Below are 16,394 nucleotides of genomic sequence, written 5' to 3' on the forward strand. Positions count from 1 at the left end.
GATATGGTGCCAGTGCTTCATGAAACTTTGAAAGATGCTGCCAAAGTGGTGACAAAAAGAAAACGGCATGTTTCCAAAGAGAGATTTGATATGTTCCCCAATGCTAGTCATTAGCTTACACACCTGGACTCCACAGGCAGAAATGAACTGAAGAGCACAATAGTAGCACATCTCACAAAGCTGCAGGAACGTTTTAAAGGCTATTTCCCAGAACAAATTTTAACGGGCCAACCCTCTCCCAGTTTTGGTGTAATGTTATGGCTGAATATCCTTCCATCTCAACCCATGCTATCAAAGCACAGCTTATCTCTTTCTCAACTCTGGTTCCGTTAAAGACAAAGCATAGGAACAGAATGGACATTGAACATGACCTCAGAGTTACTTTGTCTACCATCACCCCAGACTTTGAGACACTCCTCAAAAGCAAAAAGCATCCCCAGTTTTCCCATTAGTTCTACCTCATATGTTTCAATTTTTGTTTATTTATTTATTGGGTTTTTGCCTCAATGGCACTTTCATTTCACTAGCGCTGTGATTATTGCGCAATTAATTTTCACTAGCGCTGTGATTGCTGCATTATTCATTGTGCAAAGTATCCGTTTGTTTACTGTTTAAAAAGTGCATATATTATATATATATATATATATATATATATATACTGTGTGGAATACTGCACAAGTTTATGGAATAAAATATAATGTTTCGGAAATGAAATTATTTTTGGGTGGCGACTTAATGACCAAAGAAAAATGTGGGTCCTGAGGATACACGGGTTGAGAACCACTGTTATAGATAATTCTAATTTTGTTTGTGACTACTTTCTTTTGATGTTACATTTTTGTATAGTCCATTATTAAGTAATGTGTCAAACACTGAAGCATGCTATTTTGGTACTATTGAAGGGGCTTACCCCACAAGAGCATATACACTCATGGGCCACTCTATTGGGTACATGTTGCCATGTTCAGTCACTTAAATTCCGCTTTCTTCCCCATCTCCTCTCTGGCAACCTCAGCTGCTGCCGGCACTTCACCTGGAGCGCCAGCGTGACGTGACCTTCCGGTGCTCCGTGACGGAATCACCGAGCGGCAGCAGCCCACCGGCTGCCCCACTAGACACCAGAGAGTCGAGCACGGGGAGCAAGTCTGGGGATGCGTTGGTAAGTCTGGGGGGGCAGAGTGGCATATAGGGGGTACAAGGCATATCTGAGGTGCAGAGTGGGGAATAGGGGGTACAAGGCATATCTGGGGTGCAGAGTGGTGGATAGGGGTACAAGGCATATCTGGGGTGCAGCATGGCATATAGGGGGGGCAGATGTGCATAACTGGCGGGCAGGTTGGCAAATAAAAAAAGTATGAAAAAATAGTTTACATGTGAATTAATATTTACTAGTAAAACTATTTTCCTAAAGGGTAGTCTTATATTCAGGCTTTTTTCTTCCTAAATTAATATTCAAATTTTGGAGGGTCATCTTATAATCGAGCAAATATGGGAGAGCTGCATCCCTCTGAAATACATTTTACAATTCTTGTCCTTTCAGACTAAATCTCATTTTCTGCCCATTTTGCCTGAGAAAATGAACCTGCCTAATAATTATGCAGACCTTGACATGTCACACCCTCCCTCATTACACAAATGCACATATATAATCCAATAAGCATTCATGTTTCTAAAGTTGGAAAATATGCATAAAATTGATGATATGGTCAAAATACTCACTTGCCTAATAATTGTGCACGCAGTGTGTATGTATATGTGTATATATATAGTAACAAGGTGCAAGGTGTTGTTGCGGATGGCGTATACATTTCCCTTCGATTTTGCAGGGTTTTGTATTATATATAGCTCCAGGGGGAGTAGGTGTTGCGCCAGTTTATAATACATTTCTACATGTGGTCCACCCCACGGTTTACATACACCTGGACTGACACAGGATCCAGGCCAGGAGTTTAGGCTGACTCCAATGCACTGGTCAGCTGCAAGTACCGTATAAGACGCTCCCTTGTATAAGACGCACCCCTAAATTTGCATAAAGTTATTGTATTGGCTGCCTGGGCATGATATGAGTGTGATTGATGTTAGCTGCTAGCAATTGTTAGCAATCACACTCCCATCATGCTCAGGCAGCCAGTACATGCACATCACTTTCAGCCTCCCTGTGCCCCATGCTAACACACACACATACACACATACATACATACATTCATTCATTCATTTACTCCCCCACCTTACCTGAACTGCAGATCTTCTGCTGCCGCTCGCAGACTTCCGTGGGGGCCTTTGTTTCCCCTCTGCCTTGCTCGAGCAGGAACTGAGCGGAGTCATATGACTCCACTGGGTTCCTGTGCAGCCGCGGCGGATCAAGATACGCTGCTGAGCAAAACAGGTATAAAGCAGGTCCCCTTTGTAGTTAAAAAAAAAAAAAAAAAAAAAAGCTACCACCACTGTATAAGACGCACCCAAATTTTAGACCCCAAATTTTTCTAAAAAAGGTGCGTCTTATACATTGGGAAATACAGTAATTAGCTCCACTGACTGCAATAAAGCCTGGCCTGTTGGGCAGAGGGGGAGAGAGTGTTTGGAAGCAGCAGGGCTTGCTATGTACAAAAGAGACCATCAAAAAGGTTGGTGAGATTACATTCTGTTTAGTTTAGACCCTGAGTAGTGAGGGACTTCTATGTTAGTAAGTGGCTTTTGTTTTTTAGAGAATTTATTTGCAAATTATGGTGGAAAATAAGTATTTGGTCAATAACAAAAGTTCATATCAATACTTTGTTATATACCCTTTGTTGGCAATGACAGAGGTCAAACGTTTTCTGGAAGTCTTCACAAGGTTTTCACACACTGTTCCTGGTATTTTGGACCATTCCTCCATGCAGATCTCCTCTAGAGCAGTGATGTTTTGAGGTTGTCGCTGGGCAACACGGACTTTCAACTCCCTCCAAAGGTTTTCTATGGGGTTGAGATCTGGAGACTGGCTAGGCCACTCCAGGACCTTGAAATGCTTCTTACGAAGCCACTCCTTCGTTGCCCGGGCGGTGTGTTTGGGATCATTGTCATGCTGAAAGACCCAGCCACGTTTCATCTTCAATGCCCTTGCTGATGGAAGGAGGTTTTCACTCAAAATCTCACAATACATGGCCCCATTCATTCTTTCCTTTACACGGATCAGTCTTCCTGGTCCCTTTGCAGAAAAACAGCCCCAAAGCATGATGTTTCCACCCCCATGCTTCACCGTAGGTATGGTGTTCTTTGGTTGCAACTCAGCATTCTTTCCTCTCCAAACACAACAAGTTGAGTTTCTACCAAAAAGTTCTACTTTGGTTTCATCTGACCATATGACATTCGCCCAATCCTCTTCTGGATCATCCAAATGCTCTCTAGCAAACTTCAGATGGGCCCGGACATGTACAGGCTTAAGCAGGGGGACACGTCTGGCACTGCATGATTTGAGTGCCTGGTGGCGTAGTGTGTTACTGATGGTAGCCTTTGTTACTTTGGTCCCAGCTCTCTGCAGGTCATTCACTAGGTCCCCCCGTGTGGTTCTGGGATTTTTGCTCACCGTTCTTGTGATCATTTTGACACCACGGGGTGAGATCTTGCATGGAGCCCCAGATCGAGGGAGATTATCAGTGGTCCTGTATGTCTTCCATTTCCGAATAATTGCTCCCACAGTTGATTTCTTCACACCAAGCTGCTTGCCTATTGCAGATTCAGTCTTCCCAGCCAGGTGCAGCTCTTCAATTTTGTTTCTGGTGTCCTTCGACAGCTCTTTGGTCTTGGCCATAGTGGGGTTTGGAGTGTGACTGTTTGAGGTTGTGGACAGGTGTCTTTTATACTGATAACAAGTTCAAACAGGTGTCATTAATACAGGTAACGAGTGGAGGACAGAGGAGACTCTTAAAGAGGATGTTACAGGTCTGTGAGAGCCAGATAGCTTGCTTGTTTGTAGGTGACCAAATACTTATTTTACCGAGGAATTTACCAATGAATTTATTAGAAATCCTACAATGTGATTTCCTGTATTCTTTCCCCCCATTCTATCTCTCATAGTTGAAGTGTACCTATGGTGAAAATTACAGGCCTCTCTCATCTTTGTAAGTGGGAGAACTTGCACAATTGGCGGCTGACTAAATACTTTTTTGCCCCACTGTATATATACATATATATATATATATATATATATATATATATATATATATATATGTGTGTGTTATATAAATATAGTTTTTATTATATAAAAGAGCAAAACTTTTTTTCCCCTCTGAAAACCCATTTTGCCCTAAGATAACCTTGTGTGAACTTCTGAATTTTTTTCTAAATCCCAAATGACATCTATTTTTGGCCTAAATAAACCGAAAGCTATGAAGTCCTTTGTAGCATTACTTACAGAGTTCCAAGCTGCCTTTGGAAGCAACATTAGCACAAGCACTGTGCGTTGGGAGTTTCATTAAACAGGTTCCCGTGTCCAAGCAGCTGCACACAAGCCACAGGCCACTATTTTCAATGCCTAGCATCTGCCAGGATGGTTTTTACACTGGATTCTGGAGCAGTAGAAACGTTCTATGGAGTGAATCACTCCTTACTATCTGGAAATCTGCTTGATAAATCTGGGTTTAGTGTTTGCCAGGAGAACTCTACCTACCAAAATGCATATTTCCTACTGTAAAGTTCGCTGGAGTAGGGGTAATGGTGTTGGGGCTGCTTGTTCAGGGTTTGGGCTAGGCTATAGTTCCAGTGAAGGGTATTGTTAATGCTATAGCACGCAAGACATTTTAGACAATTATATGTTTCCAACTTTGTGGCACCAGTTTGGGAAAGGCTCTTTAGCATAACTGTTGTATCATTGTCTAATCTTTGTTTAAGTGTCACTTCCCTAATCCTTTTATCTCCGTTATATTTTTGTTGGAAACAGTGAAGGCAAGAGTTTTAGTAGTTGGTCGCGTCTTAGTGTGTCATGTGACTAGTTCTGTCTGGCAAGCCGGCTGCCCTTGCAGTTTCGTATCAGTTTTCACCCTGGGGTGAAGATGGCACCAAAGTTGCACCAAAGAGGAACAGCCTTCTGTCATTCACTTTTTGTGAGAAGGAGCTGGGAGCACAAATTCATTTTCACATGTGTACTCAGTATGAGGATAAAGTTATCTCTCGTAGAGTTGTCTATGAGTGGATTGAAACATTTGAAAATGGCTGTACTGGTGTGACGGATGCAGAGTGCTCCGGACATCAAGCTACAGGCACGACCACCAGGAATGAAGAACACTGGAACTGATTCGTGAAAACAGAAGAATAACAGTTAAAGAGGTTGCAGGAAAGCTGAATGTGAGTGTTGGATCTGCCTATGCCCTGATTCATGCCTTAAGTTCAGTAAAACAGCTGACAGAGAAGCATAAGCGCAAGCACTTAGATGTTGTTTGTTCTTGACACATGGCCCGTTATCTTGAAGAAAGTGATGATTTTCTGAAGAAGCATCCATCATCTCCTGTAGCAAAGAAATTCAAGACACAACCATCAGCAGCAAAGTTGAAGTTGGTACAGCGTTGCATCGCAAAGGAAGGTGGCTATGTAGAAAAGTGATATCATTTGTTTTGTTTTGAAATAGTAAAAAAAAAAATATGGAAACTTTTTGAATGTCCCTTTCATATTCACCATTCCCTGTGTGAGGTGATTAGTCTGACTGTCTGAATAATCCCCCAACAAACTCAGAATCACCGACCATCTACACTCCAAATGGAAGATCCAACTCCTCATGACAAATGGTGGGTGATCTGCACCATATGAAACCTTTCAATCCACAAAGGTAAGGGGCACTCAAGTTCAGTCAAGTGAAATCCATCATCTCTTGCGGTGACAACGTGAGTGCTTTGATGTATTGTCAGCGTGGTATGGAAAGGGATTATGCCTTTTTTTATTTCCCTGATCATAATTTCTGAACTATAATAGATTGTAAATTTTGTTGTCAACTTTGCCTTGCGATATGCACTTCAAACATCAATATTCCATATTACCTTTTGATCGTGCTACGATTACAATCAGCCTACCAACAGATCAGTCATGGTTCAGGGTACATGGACACTTAATGAGACTTTGCTGAATGACCTACATGACTCGACAAAGACAAAATCCCAGATCCTACATTATTTTACTCTTAATGAGCCACTTGAGGTGTCAGTAACCACTGTTTGGTTAGCCCACAAAGCAGACATTATATGACGTGTCCAGATCAAATATAGAGTGAGATAAAAGAAGCACATCAGGTATTTCTAATGCTTGGCACTTTATCAGAGTTAGAGATGCAACATAAACCAAGCTGTTACTTAAGAGTAAAGAGCACCAAATTTTAAATTAAAAAAACAAAACATACTGGCAATATGTTCAATATGTTGTAGAAAGGGAAAAAGGCTAACCATTTGATGGGGTGTAAACTTCAGAGACGATGACCCATTTTTATAGCAAATTATACAATTTACAGAATGATTCTAATCTTAAAATTCTTTAATATATTAAGACCTATTTAGAGCATAACGTTATTGGGGTAAAATATGAAGTATTATCTTGTCTTCAGGTGCTTACATTTTGGAGGCTATTAAATCCTCTGGACCCAATGACCTTTCAAATATAAAAGAAATGTAAAGACGTTCTTTCCCCTCATTTGCTAAGTATTCTTAATAGATATTTTATATTTTATACCCATAGATATTCAAAGCAAGTTGGGTTAGTACACCGGGATATCAATGTGGTCAAGGCAAGCTGGATTAAACATACCGTATTTGCTCGATTATAAGACGAGGTTTTTTTCAGAGTTTCAGAGGTTTTTTCCGTCTTATAATCGGGGTCATCTTATAATCAGACCTCAAATAGGTCTGACTATGAGACTAAGATCCAGATCCCCAGAAGCACTGCAGGGGACCTGGATCCTCCTGTCTTATGCCCCCCATTTAACACCCCCACCCCCCCAAACTTACCAGTGCTTCTGACTCCCCGGTCATGTAGCCAGGGCAACGTGTAGACGTCTACGCGATTCAACTGCGTCCATCGCGCATACACCCTCCTACTGTCAGCGATGGACGCAGACAACCCCCACTGGTAACCGCACCTCCTTCCGGCTGCAGGTGGAAGTTGCCTACGCGAATCGCGTAGACGTCTACCCGCTGCCCGGACAACACACCGGGGAGTCAGAATTACCGGTAAGTTTGGGGGGGGGCGGTGGAGTGTTAAATGGGGGGCATAAGGCATGTATGTAGGCAGAGTGCTCTATGAAATGCCTTTTAACCCCCTTAATGCCACTGTGCCTCCTGAAATGCCTTATACCTCCCTATATGCCACTCTGCCCCATAATATACCTTTTAACCCCCTAAATGCCAGAGTGGCATATAGTGGTATAAGGCATTTCTGGAGGCAGTGGCACATAGGGGGTCAAAAGGCATATCATGGGGCACAGTGGCATATAGAGTGTTAAAAGGCATATCATGGGGCACAGTGGCATATAGAGTGTTAAAAGGCATATCATGGGGCACAGTGGCATTTAGAGGGTTAAAAGGCATATAGGGGGTATAAGGCATTTCTGGGGCAGATGTGCATAACTGGGGGGGGCAGGTTGGAAAATAAAAGGAAATAAAAACAAAATATTTTTCTCAATCATAGCTTTTATTAAAAAAATAGTTTACATAGTTTACATGAATTAACATTTACTGGTAAAACTTTTTTCCTATAGGGTCGTCTTATATTCAGGCTTTTTCTTTTTTTCCCCTAAATTAATATTCAGATTATAGGGGGTCGTCTTATAATCGAGCAAATACGGTATATCAGTTGGTTTACATGTTTGTGTAAACTTACTATGACTTATGGTTGGCAGTCTAAATCCTTGAATAATCTGCCTAATTCAGTATGCATGCTTGTGGTTTACATAGACTACCATTTAAACGTTTGGGGGTCATTTGAAATGTACTTGTATATGAAAACAAATGCAAAAAGCGATTTGTCTCTATTAAAATAATATAAAATGACTTCCGGGAGGCGGGCCCTTGAGATGGCTGCTTTTTAATCGCGCTCCTCACCTTGCCCAAGAATCTATAGCCATCTACCGTCCTACCTCGTTTTTTTCGGAACGCAACTTGCATTCTTTTCATCGGCTATCTGTTGGGCACATGATTTAACCTTTATTTTGATTTTTTTTTTTCTGCTTTTGGAGTGCATCCTCCACCTTGCGTGGTGTGGCCTGGAAGTCAAGGCCTCGATTGAAGCCGTGGGCCTGGAGTGGAGACTCTTCCGCTCTGCCGATTTTATCGTCTCTGCCTCAGTATTTTCTTCGCCGAGACCTATTCATCCTCTGCTCAGATAAGCTGTGCCCGCGAACATCGATTACCTACCTTCTCCGTTCTGCCGTACTGCCGCGGGAGTCTTGTTGGGCCCTCGCGCAGTTGGTGGCGTTGCTGTGGGTACGCGGAGCTGAAGCAGCGGTCTTGGTTAATGTTCGTCCGCCTTGGATTCTCCTGCTGCAGACAACGCAGACTGAAGGCAGTGGCTGCTTGACCCAAGCTCGGCATTCGCCTCGCAACAGGTACTACCCCTGCTGACCTATGACGGACGCCGAGTAGATATCACCACTGGTCTGTGGCACCGTTAGCGGCCTCTCTCACCTCATCCAGTGTGTCCCTCGCTGCTCCTTCTCCATCGTTGCCGCCAGCAGTTCTCGGGATCCACGCTTGCTTCACCGCCTTTGATGTCTTCGGTGGATCGGTGAGGTGGGCCTACCCACGTGTCCGGCGAGTACTCTGCTTTTTGTTTCGTCCGTTTATTTTCTGCTTTTTGTTTCTATTGCAACCTGGTATTAGTTAGAAGAGGGTACTGGTGGGTAATAGTTAGGTTGGGTGGGGGGGTTTTGGTTTTTTGGTTTTGGGTTCTGCCTTATACGGAAGGCAAGTGGGACTGCGACGAACTTCCAGTGTCCAGGATCACGTTTCGGTTGACTGTTCCTGCTCTGCTTTACTGACATTTCTGGCGCTTAGTTAGATTTGGGGGACGGTTGGGCTCTAGTTAGGTGGGGTGGTAGGGTACGGGTTTTTTTTTTTTTTTTTTTTTTCTTTATTCCTTTTGGGGGTTGTGTTTATTTCCTTTTATCTGCGGTCGCCGTATTGAGACCACTGCTTCTGTGGTATACTGTGCTGTGTACATACCTGTTCTGCTGCTTTATGTTATCAAAGGATCTGTGACCAGGTTTTACTTTCTGTGTCTGCCCCCATACTCTTCTTTTCTTCTCTTTTCTCTCTTCCTTGTGCTGCCCTATTCTCTTTTACTCTGGGGGGTGAGTTCCTCACGGCCCCTTGTCTACACATGGAAAAATATATGGATCCTCCATCTAAGTCATCCACCAGGCAAAGCAAGGCAAGAGATAAGTCTACAGCGACCTTCAAGCAGGTGCCTCCTCCTGGGTCCGGCTCTACTGTAGCGGAGGGGCCCTCCGTGTCTATTCGCTCCTCCAAAGATCCACTGACAGCTCAGGATCTTGTTGGTGTTATATCTCCACTTCTGGATTCAAAGCTTGAGAAACTGTCTGACTCCATTAATGCCGTTCTTGCTGAGTTGGTCTCTCAGGGACAGAGGATCACTTCTCTGGAATCCAGGGTCTCTGATATAGAGGACGGGACCGCTTCCATGTCTGCCTCTCTCCGCTCACAAGATCGTCTGATCACGTCCTTACAAGACCGTATTGACGATCTCGAAAACCGTAGTAGACGTAACAACATACGTTTGGTTGGCCTGCCTGAGGAGGTTAAGGGCACAGCGCTACATGACCTTGTAACGACTTGGCTTCCCAAGTCTTTAGACCTAGTGCTTCCTCAGGGAGAATTGGTCATCGAGAGAGTACATCGTATTGGTCAACTCCCTGCTGCTGCTTCGTCTCGTCCTAGGGCGGTGATTTTTCGGGTCCTCAACTATACTGACAAGGTCAAGCTCCTGGACGCTTATAGAAAGGTCACAGCTCTTTTTTATCACCAGCACAAGCTGTTACTCTTCCAAGATTTTTCTGCTGCAGTAGCGGTCAAACGACGTCAGTTCTCCGAAATTTGTACTGAACTCTACAACAAGCGAGTGAAGTTCGCTCTTCTCTATCCGGCTAAGCTCAGGATTACCCATGGGGGGCAAGCCTATTTCTTTGACACCCCTGTGGCGGCCAAGGAATTTCTCCGTGCTGATTCCAGGTCTCCTCCAGCTCCGGATGACAGTTCGGCGGTGCCTGAGGCCTCTCCACCTCCTTCTCGCTCTCGCCCTGCTTCTTTGCCTGGTTCCTCTCCACCTGTCTCCCCTAGGGCTTGAGAATTCAGTCAGCCGTTGGTGCTTGGCTTTGTATCCTACGAGTCTTCGTTTTCTACCGTGCACTGTTTTGTTTGCTTTTAGTTATTGTTATTGTTTTTGGTTAATTTATTGTGTTTCTAGGCACAAAATTACGTGTGCCGAGTTCTGGTTTATGCAAAAACAAAAAAATTGGGAGAAGCATAGCTCTTTTCAAATGGTGATGTACGATTCCATTTTATGTTCTGTCTGTAAGGTGTCTGGGAGGGCTGGCTGGGACCCTCCTGGACCGATCTGTTCTGGCTTGTTTTTTGTTCGGTCTCTTCCTCCGCGGGGCAACGGGTGAAAACCTGGCTCCGTTGCCATAATAGTCATGATGCAAGCCGATACTAGGCGTGATGCGCCGTCCTCCTTGCGTATTGTGTCGTGGAATGTAGAAGGTTTGAACACCCCTGTTAAGCGTAAAAAAAATCTCACCCATCTCAAGCGTATGCGTCCGGATGTTATTTACCTCCAAGAAACCCACTGGTGTGACCCTGTCAGAAATACGCTAAAGGTGCCATGGTTGCGCGCTTGTTATTCCGCTATGTACACCAGGAAATCTAGGGGTGCCACTATCCTCCTCTCCAATAAGTTGCCTTTCGTTGTCGAATCAGAGATTGCTGACCCGGAAGGGCGATACATTATTCTTAGGGTCAACTTGTTTAATGAATCCTTTACCTTTGTCAATTTATACGCCCCAAATTCTGACCAGTCCGCTTTTATGGCCAAAGTTTACTCGCTGTTACTGGAGATCGCGGCTCCTAATGTGATTTTGGGGGGTGATTTTAACTTAGTGGCTAATGTCGCTTTGGATGTCTCTGGCCCTTCCTCCCGCCCTATCGGGCTCTCCTCCCTACCCTTGCTGGATCACCTCCGTTTGCGGGATGCCTGGAGGTTTCTTAATCCAACAGACAAACAATACACGTTCTACTCCCATCCCCATAATTCGTTTTCCCGGCTGGACTACCTGTTCCTGCCTGAATTATTGCTGCATAGATTGGAGGCTGCCCATGTGGGCCAGATAGTAATCTCTGATCATGCCCCCATCTGGATAGAGATCTCTCTAACCTCCCCATATCGGGTGTCCCGTAATTGGCGGTTTCCTAGCTACCTTTATACTTCGGACGCGTTTAAGCAATTCCTGATTGCCAAATGGAATGACTATGCTGATGATAACCATGTCCATCTTGATGACCCGGATTTATTCTGGGGTGCCTCTAAACCTGTTCTCAGGGGCCATATTATTGCTTATGTGGTGGGACGCAGGAGAGAGGCCGAAGCTAAGCTTGTCCGCCTTACGGACGATCTCTCTGCGGCGTATGCTGCTCACAAAACCCATCCTAGTCCTGATACCCTGAAAACGTATAAGGAAATCAAATCTCTCTACGATGCCTGGGTTACTGAGAAGGCACAGCTTTCCCATAATTACACTCGCAACGCCTTTTTTCGCTGGGGTAACAGGCCCGGTAAGCTCTTGGGCAACCTTATCCGCCACTCTAATTTAAATATCATAGTGTCACTCAGCTCCGTGATGGTTCTCAATCGGTCGTGACTGAACCAGACAAAATTACACGACTTTTTGCTGACTATTTTGAGGATTTTTATTCCCCAGAATCCAATGATCCTGATATGATGCTTCATCTGTTTCGCCAGGCTGGTATTCCTAAATTGACGCCTGGAGACCGAGAACGTTTGGTTACGCCTTTCACCCCCTCTGAGATTGCGGCTGCCATAAAGTCCCTCCCTAACGGTAAATCCCCGGGACCAGATGGCCTGGGTGCCGAATATTATAAATTACTTTCTACTTATTTACCGACACATCTTACTGATGTTTTTAATGGATTTCTACAGGGAAAGATACCCCCGAGGGAGTTTACGGCTTCTCGCATTATAGTTATTCCGAAACCCAACAGGGACCCTGCTTTGCTGTCCTCTTATCGCCCCATCTCCCTGCTGAACCAGGATCTTAAAATTTATGCTAAAATCATGGCTTCTCGACTCCAATCTGTGTTAATGAAGCATCCCTCCCCCTCTCAAACGGGTTTTGTTAAGGGCCGCCACTCTACGCGGAATATTAGAGGTCTTATTTCCGCAATTTTTGCTGCTAAACTTACGAATAGTAAAGCCTCCATTGTGATTAGTTGTGACGCTGATAAGGCTTTTGACAGAATTTCCTGGCCTTATCTTGTTAGTTTCTTTCCATCATTTTGGTTTGCCCTTTATACAGATGTTTCGTGCACTGTATCATTTGCCTATGGCCCAAGTCACAGTGAATAATGTGAATTCCCGCTGGTTCTCTTTAGGTAGGGGTACTCGTCAGGGCTGTCCTCTGTCTCCACTTCTGTTCAATCTAGCACTTGAGCCCCTCATACGAATTGTTGACCGTTCCGTTGAGCTTGAGGGTATCCGAGTCGGTGAGGTTGAGCTTAAGATCGCTGCCTTTGCTGACGATCTTCTGTTATACCTTTCCAACCCCAAAGCGGCCATGCCGTTCCTTCTTAATCTGTTTGACTGTTTTCATAAAGCCTCCGGATTTCTCATAAATAAGCTCAAAACAGAGGCGCTGCCTATTTTTCCTCAGGCTAAACGTGGCTGGGGAGAGTCGTTCCCCTTCAATTGGACCCAACTTCCCTCTTTAAAATATCTGGGTCTCACTATTCCCACTAATTTGGCGCACCTCTATAAACTCAACTTTTCTCCTTTGCTACGTCAAATGGAGGATTCTTTCAAAACGTGGTCCAAATTTAACCTCTCCTTCTTGGGACGCTGCCACTTGTACAAAATGGCCTTTTTCCCCAAACTTTTATATCCACTCCATATGTTACCTCTTACCTTAAGGAAGAAAGATATCCAACATCATAATGCACTGCTGCGTAAATTCCTGTGGTGCAATAAAAAAGCTCGAATTTCCCTGTTTAAACTCCAACAGCCTGCTCGCAATGGGGGGGTGAATTTACCTAATCTGTTAGACTATAATTTGGCTTCTAATTATCGTTTTGCGGCTGATTGGTTGCGTGAAGGTTCTAAATTTACCAACGTGTCCCTGGAACAAGGCTTGTCTCCTAGCATTTCTTTGGCCTCTCTCCTGCACCTATCTACAGTTGACCTGCCCGCGGAGGTCGTATCCAACCCGTTGCTGTATCACACTGTTAAGGCTTGGGGGCGTGTTAGGCGGCGCTTGGGCCTGGAGGTCCACTATTCTAAGTTCCTGCCTTTGATTCGTAACCCGCAATTTCAGCATGGGAGGGAGGATATTGTCTTTCGACGCCTGGCCCGGGTGGGGGGTCGCACCATTGCCAATTTTTTGGATCCACGTGGGGGTACCCTGTTGTCCTTTTTACAGCTCCAATCTAAATTCCCTACTGTTCGTGTTCACCCTATTCACTACTTTCAACTTCGTCATTATATTAATTCCCTGCTCCCTCATCTCTCTGGGGCTAATTCTAGCAGTCCCTTGGACCAGGTAACGGTACTGTCCCCTGCCATACTGCTCAAGACATCTACTATCTATAGTCTGCTCCGGCCTGTCCTCGATTGGGAGTCTCATGGCGCAGGTCTTCCCTCCTGGAGGGCTGACTTTCCAAACCTACCTCCGAGCCAGATTCTCCGGGCTTATATGTACAATTCTAGGGTCCTGGTTTCTAGGGATTACAGTGAAATGTTCCTCAAGATTGTGCATAGAGCGTATGTCACCCCTAAACTTCGGTTTCTAACGGGCTTAGCGGATCACTCCCGCTGTCTAAAATGTCAACTGCCTGAGGCCGATCTCCTGCATGGCTTGTGGTCTTGCAGTTCTATTACCCTATTTTGGGATGCCCTACAAACATATATCAACGACACTCTGGGCATTCGCTTTACCATCTCTGCTGAATGGGCTATTTTTGGTATATTCCCTGACCACACTCCCCCACCTGTAGCGAGGGCTAAATTTCTCTTGCTTATACTTTACGCAGTGGCAAAACGGGCAATACTGTCCCAATGGATTGCTCCTCAACCTCCGTTGCTGCCTCTGGTTCTGTCGCGACTGCAATTTTTGTTCCATATGGACTGGCTTGAGGCTGTCCTTCATAGGGAAAGCAAAGTTAAATATCTTTTCAGTCGCTGGTCCCCATACATCGCAACTTTAGATAACGCCACCAGGTTGTCCCTGTTCCAAACGTTCAATACCACGGAGTGGTATTGTCTTCAGGTTCTCAAAGGTATTCGCCCCATACCGGGGTTTTGATCTAGTTAAGGGTTACGACATATTTGTGTTGTGGCTCGGTGTTCTGTGATTGAGGATGGGTTTTTCTTTTTTCTACCCTGCACTGTATGTGTTTTGGAATTGTGCATCGCTTGTACCTGTATGCATTTAATCTGTCACCTTGTCTCTGTGTACCATTGTTTTGTTATATTGTATGCTTTGTCTTCTCCTTGTAATAAAGAAGTTATAAAAAAAAAAATAATATAAAATGGATCACCAATACAGTATAGACATTATTAATGTTATAAATGACTGTTTATGGAATATCTTCATAGGTCGTGTACAGACAGCCTTTATCTCTAACCATCACTCCTGTGTTCCAATGGTAGGTTGTGTTAGCTAATCCATGTGTAAGTTTAGAAGACTATTTGATCATTAGAAAACCCTTTTGCAATTATGTTAGCACAGCTAGAAATTTCCTTGCTTTCCATTAAAACATCTACGTGATCCTAAACTTTTGAATGGTGTCATATGAGTTTTTAGTTTATGGATTGCTAGAATGGGTGCAGGAAACTTCGCAGAAATCCCTGTGTGATCCCTGTGTGATGGAACCCTCCATCACTGGGGCCCCTGGAGAGGCCTGAGAGCCAGCCCTCTCCCTACCCACTATGGGCCCAGGCCTTGTAAAGACTTCTGTGTGTGGATAGAGGGGGTAATTTTCTACTGATTTTTCCCCAGGTACATGTTTTACTTCATTTCCCACTCAATCTCAAAACTGTAATGTCAGCTGGACATCCTGTTGTAAGAAGAAGGCTGAATGTCTTTGCATTGGGTGCATTGTTGATTTTATAGGTGCAAAGTGTTTCCCCTGTTATTGTGTGAGTTAGCCCTTGTCTTCTGGGCTCCGGCTACCCGGAGCCTTCCCTTGCGGGACGCAGCCAGGACTGCACACTGACGTCAGAGGGCGGTCCCGCTGACGGGAGCGCGAAACACCCCCATTTAAAGGAAAAATGGGTGGGGAGAGGGGCATGTCAAGACCCCGCTCCCGCTATCCAGAGGATTCGGGTCTTGAACCGGAGGAGCAGCGCTCACCCGCAGAGTTCTCAGGTATGCTAATTGTCAATTACACAGGTAGCTGTTAATCCTGTGAGTTCCTGTTAGCTCTGTGTCCAGGCCACTGTCTGTCTCAAATCAATTATATGAACACTGAAAAGAATTCCAGCACTCCAAACAGCTTCCAATCCTTAGGTTACTTTATTTAGCGAGAGCAAAACAAAAAAGCGTTTCGGCCAAACAGGGCCTTTGTCAATATACTTCACATTCCTAAAGCAAACCACTGAAAACTGTTTTGATTATCTGTGCTATATACATTGTTTCCAGTAGATGTCCCTACTCTCCTACTTAACTGTTCTAAGCAAACCTTACAAAACATGTAACACATACAGTAGCTAAAACAGTAGCATCCCTTTAACAGAAATGTGAACATCTATGTTATAGATTTGTGTGTAATTATGTTTTGCAAGACAATCTAAAATTTAACATTTAAATTGCTAGCACATTTCAGGGAACACCACAAATTGTTGCCATTACAGCAACACCGTTTAAGCGAAGAAAGTGATAACGTTTGTTTAATGCCATGCAGTGGCGGAACTACCGGGGTCGCAGGGGTCGCGGCTGCGACCGGGCCCTGGAGTTCTGCCAGTCAGGGGGGCCCAAGGGGTGCAAAGCGGTCGTTTTCAGCAACCGAACGGCGCCCTTCTATCTCCTCTGCCGCCGCCTGCCTCAGAGGTGCCCCGACTGCAGTGGTGGGAGCGTGAGGCATCTGTCTCAGGTACCGGTGCTTCACGCTGAGCACCGGCATATGACATCATATGCTGGC

The sequence above is a fragment of the Spea bombifrons genome, chromosome 3, assembly GCF_027358695.1.
Source record: "Spea bombifrons isolate aSpeBom1 chromosome 3, aSpeBom1.2.pri, whole genome shotgun sequence".
Taxonomy (NCBI): domain Eukaryota; kingdom Metazoa; phylum Chordata; class Amphibia; order Anura; family Pelobatidae; genus Spea; species Spea bombifrons.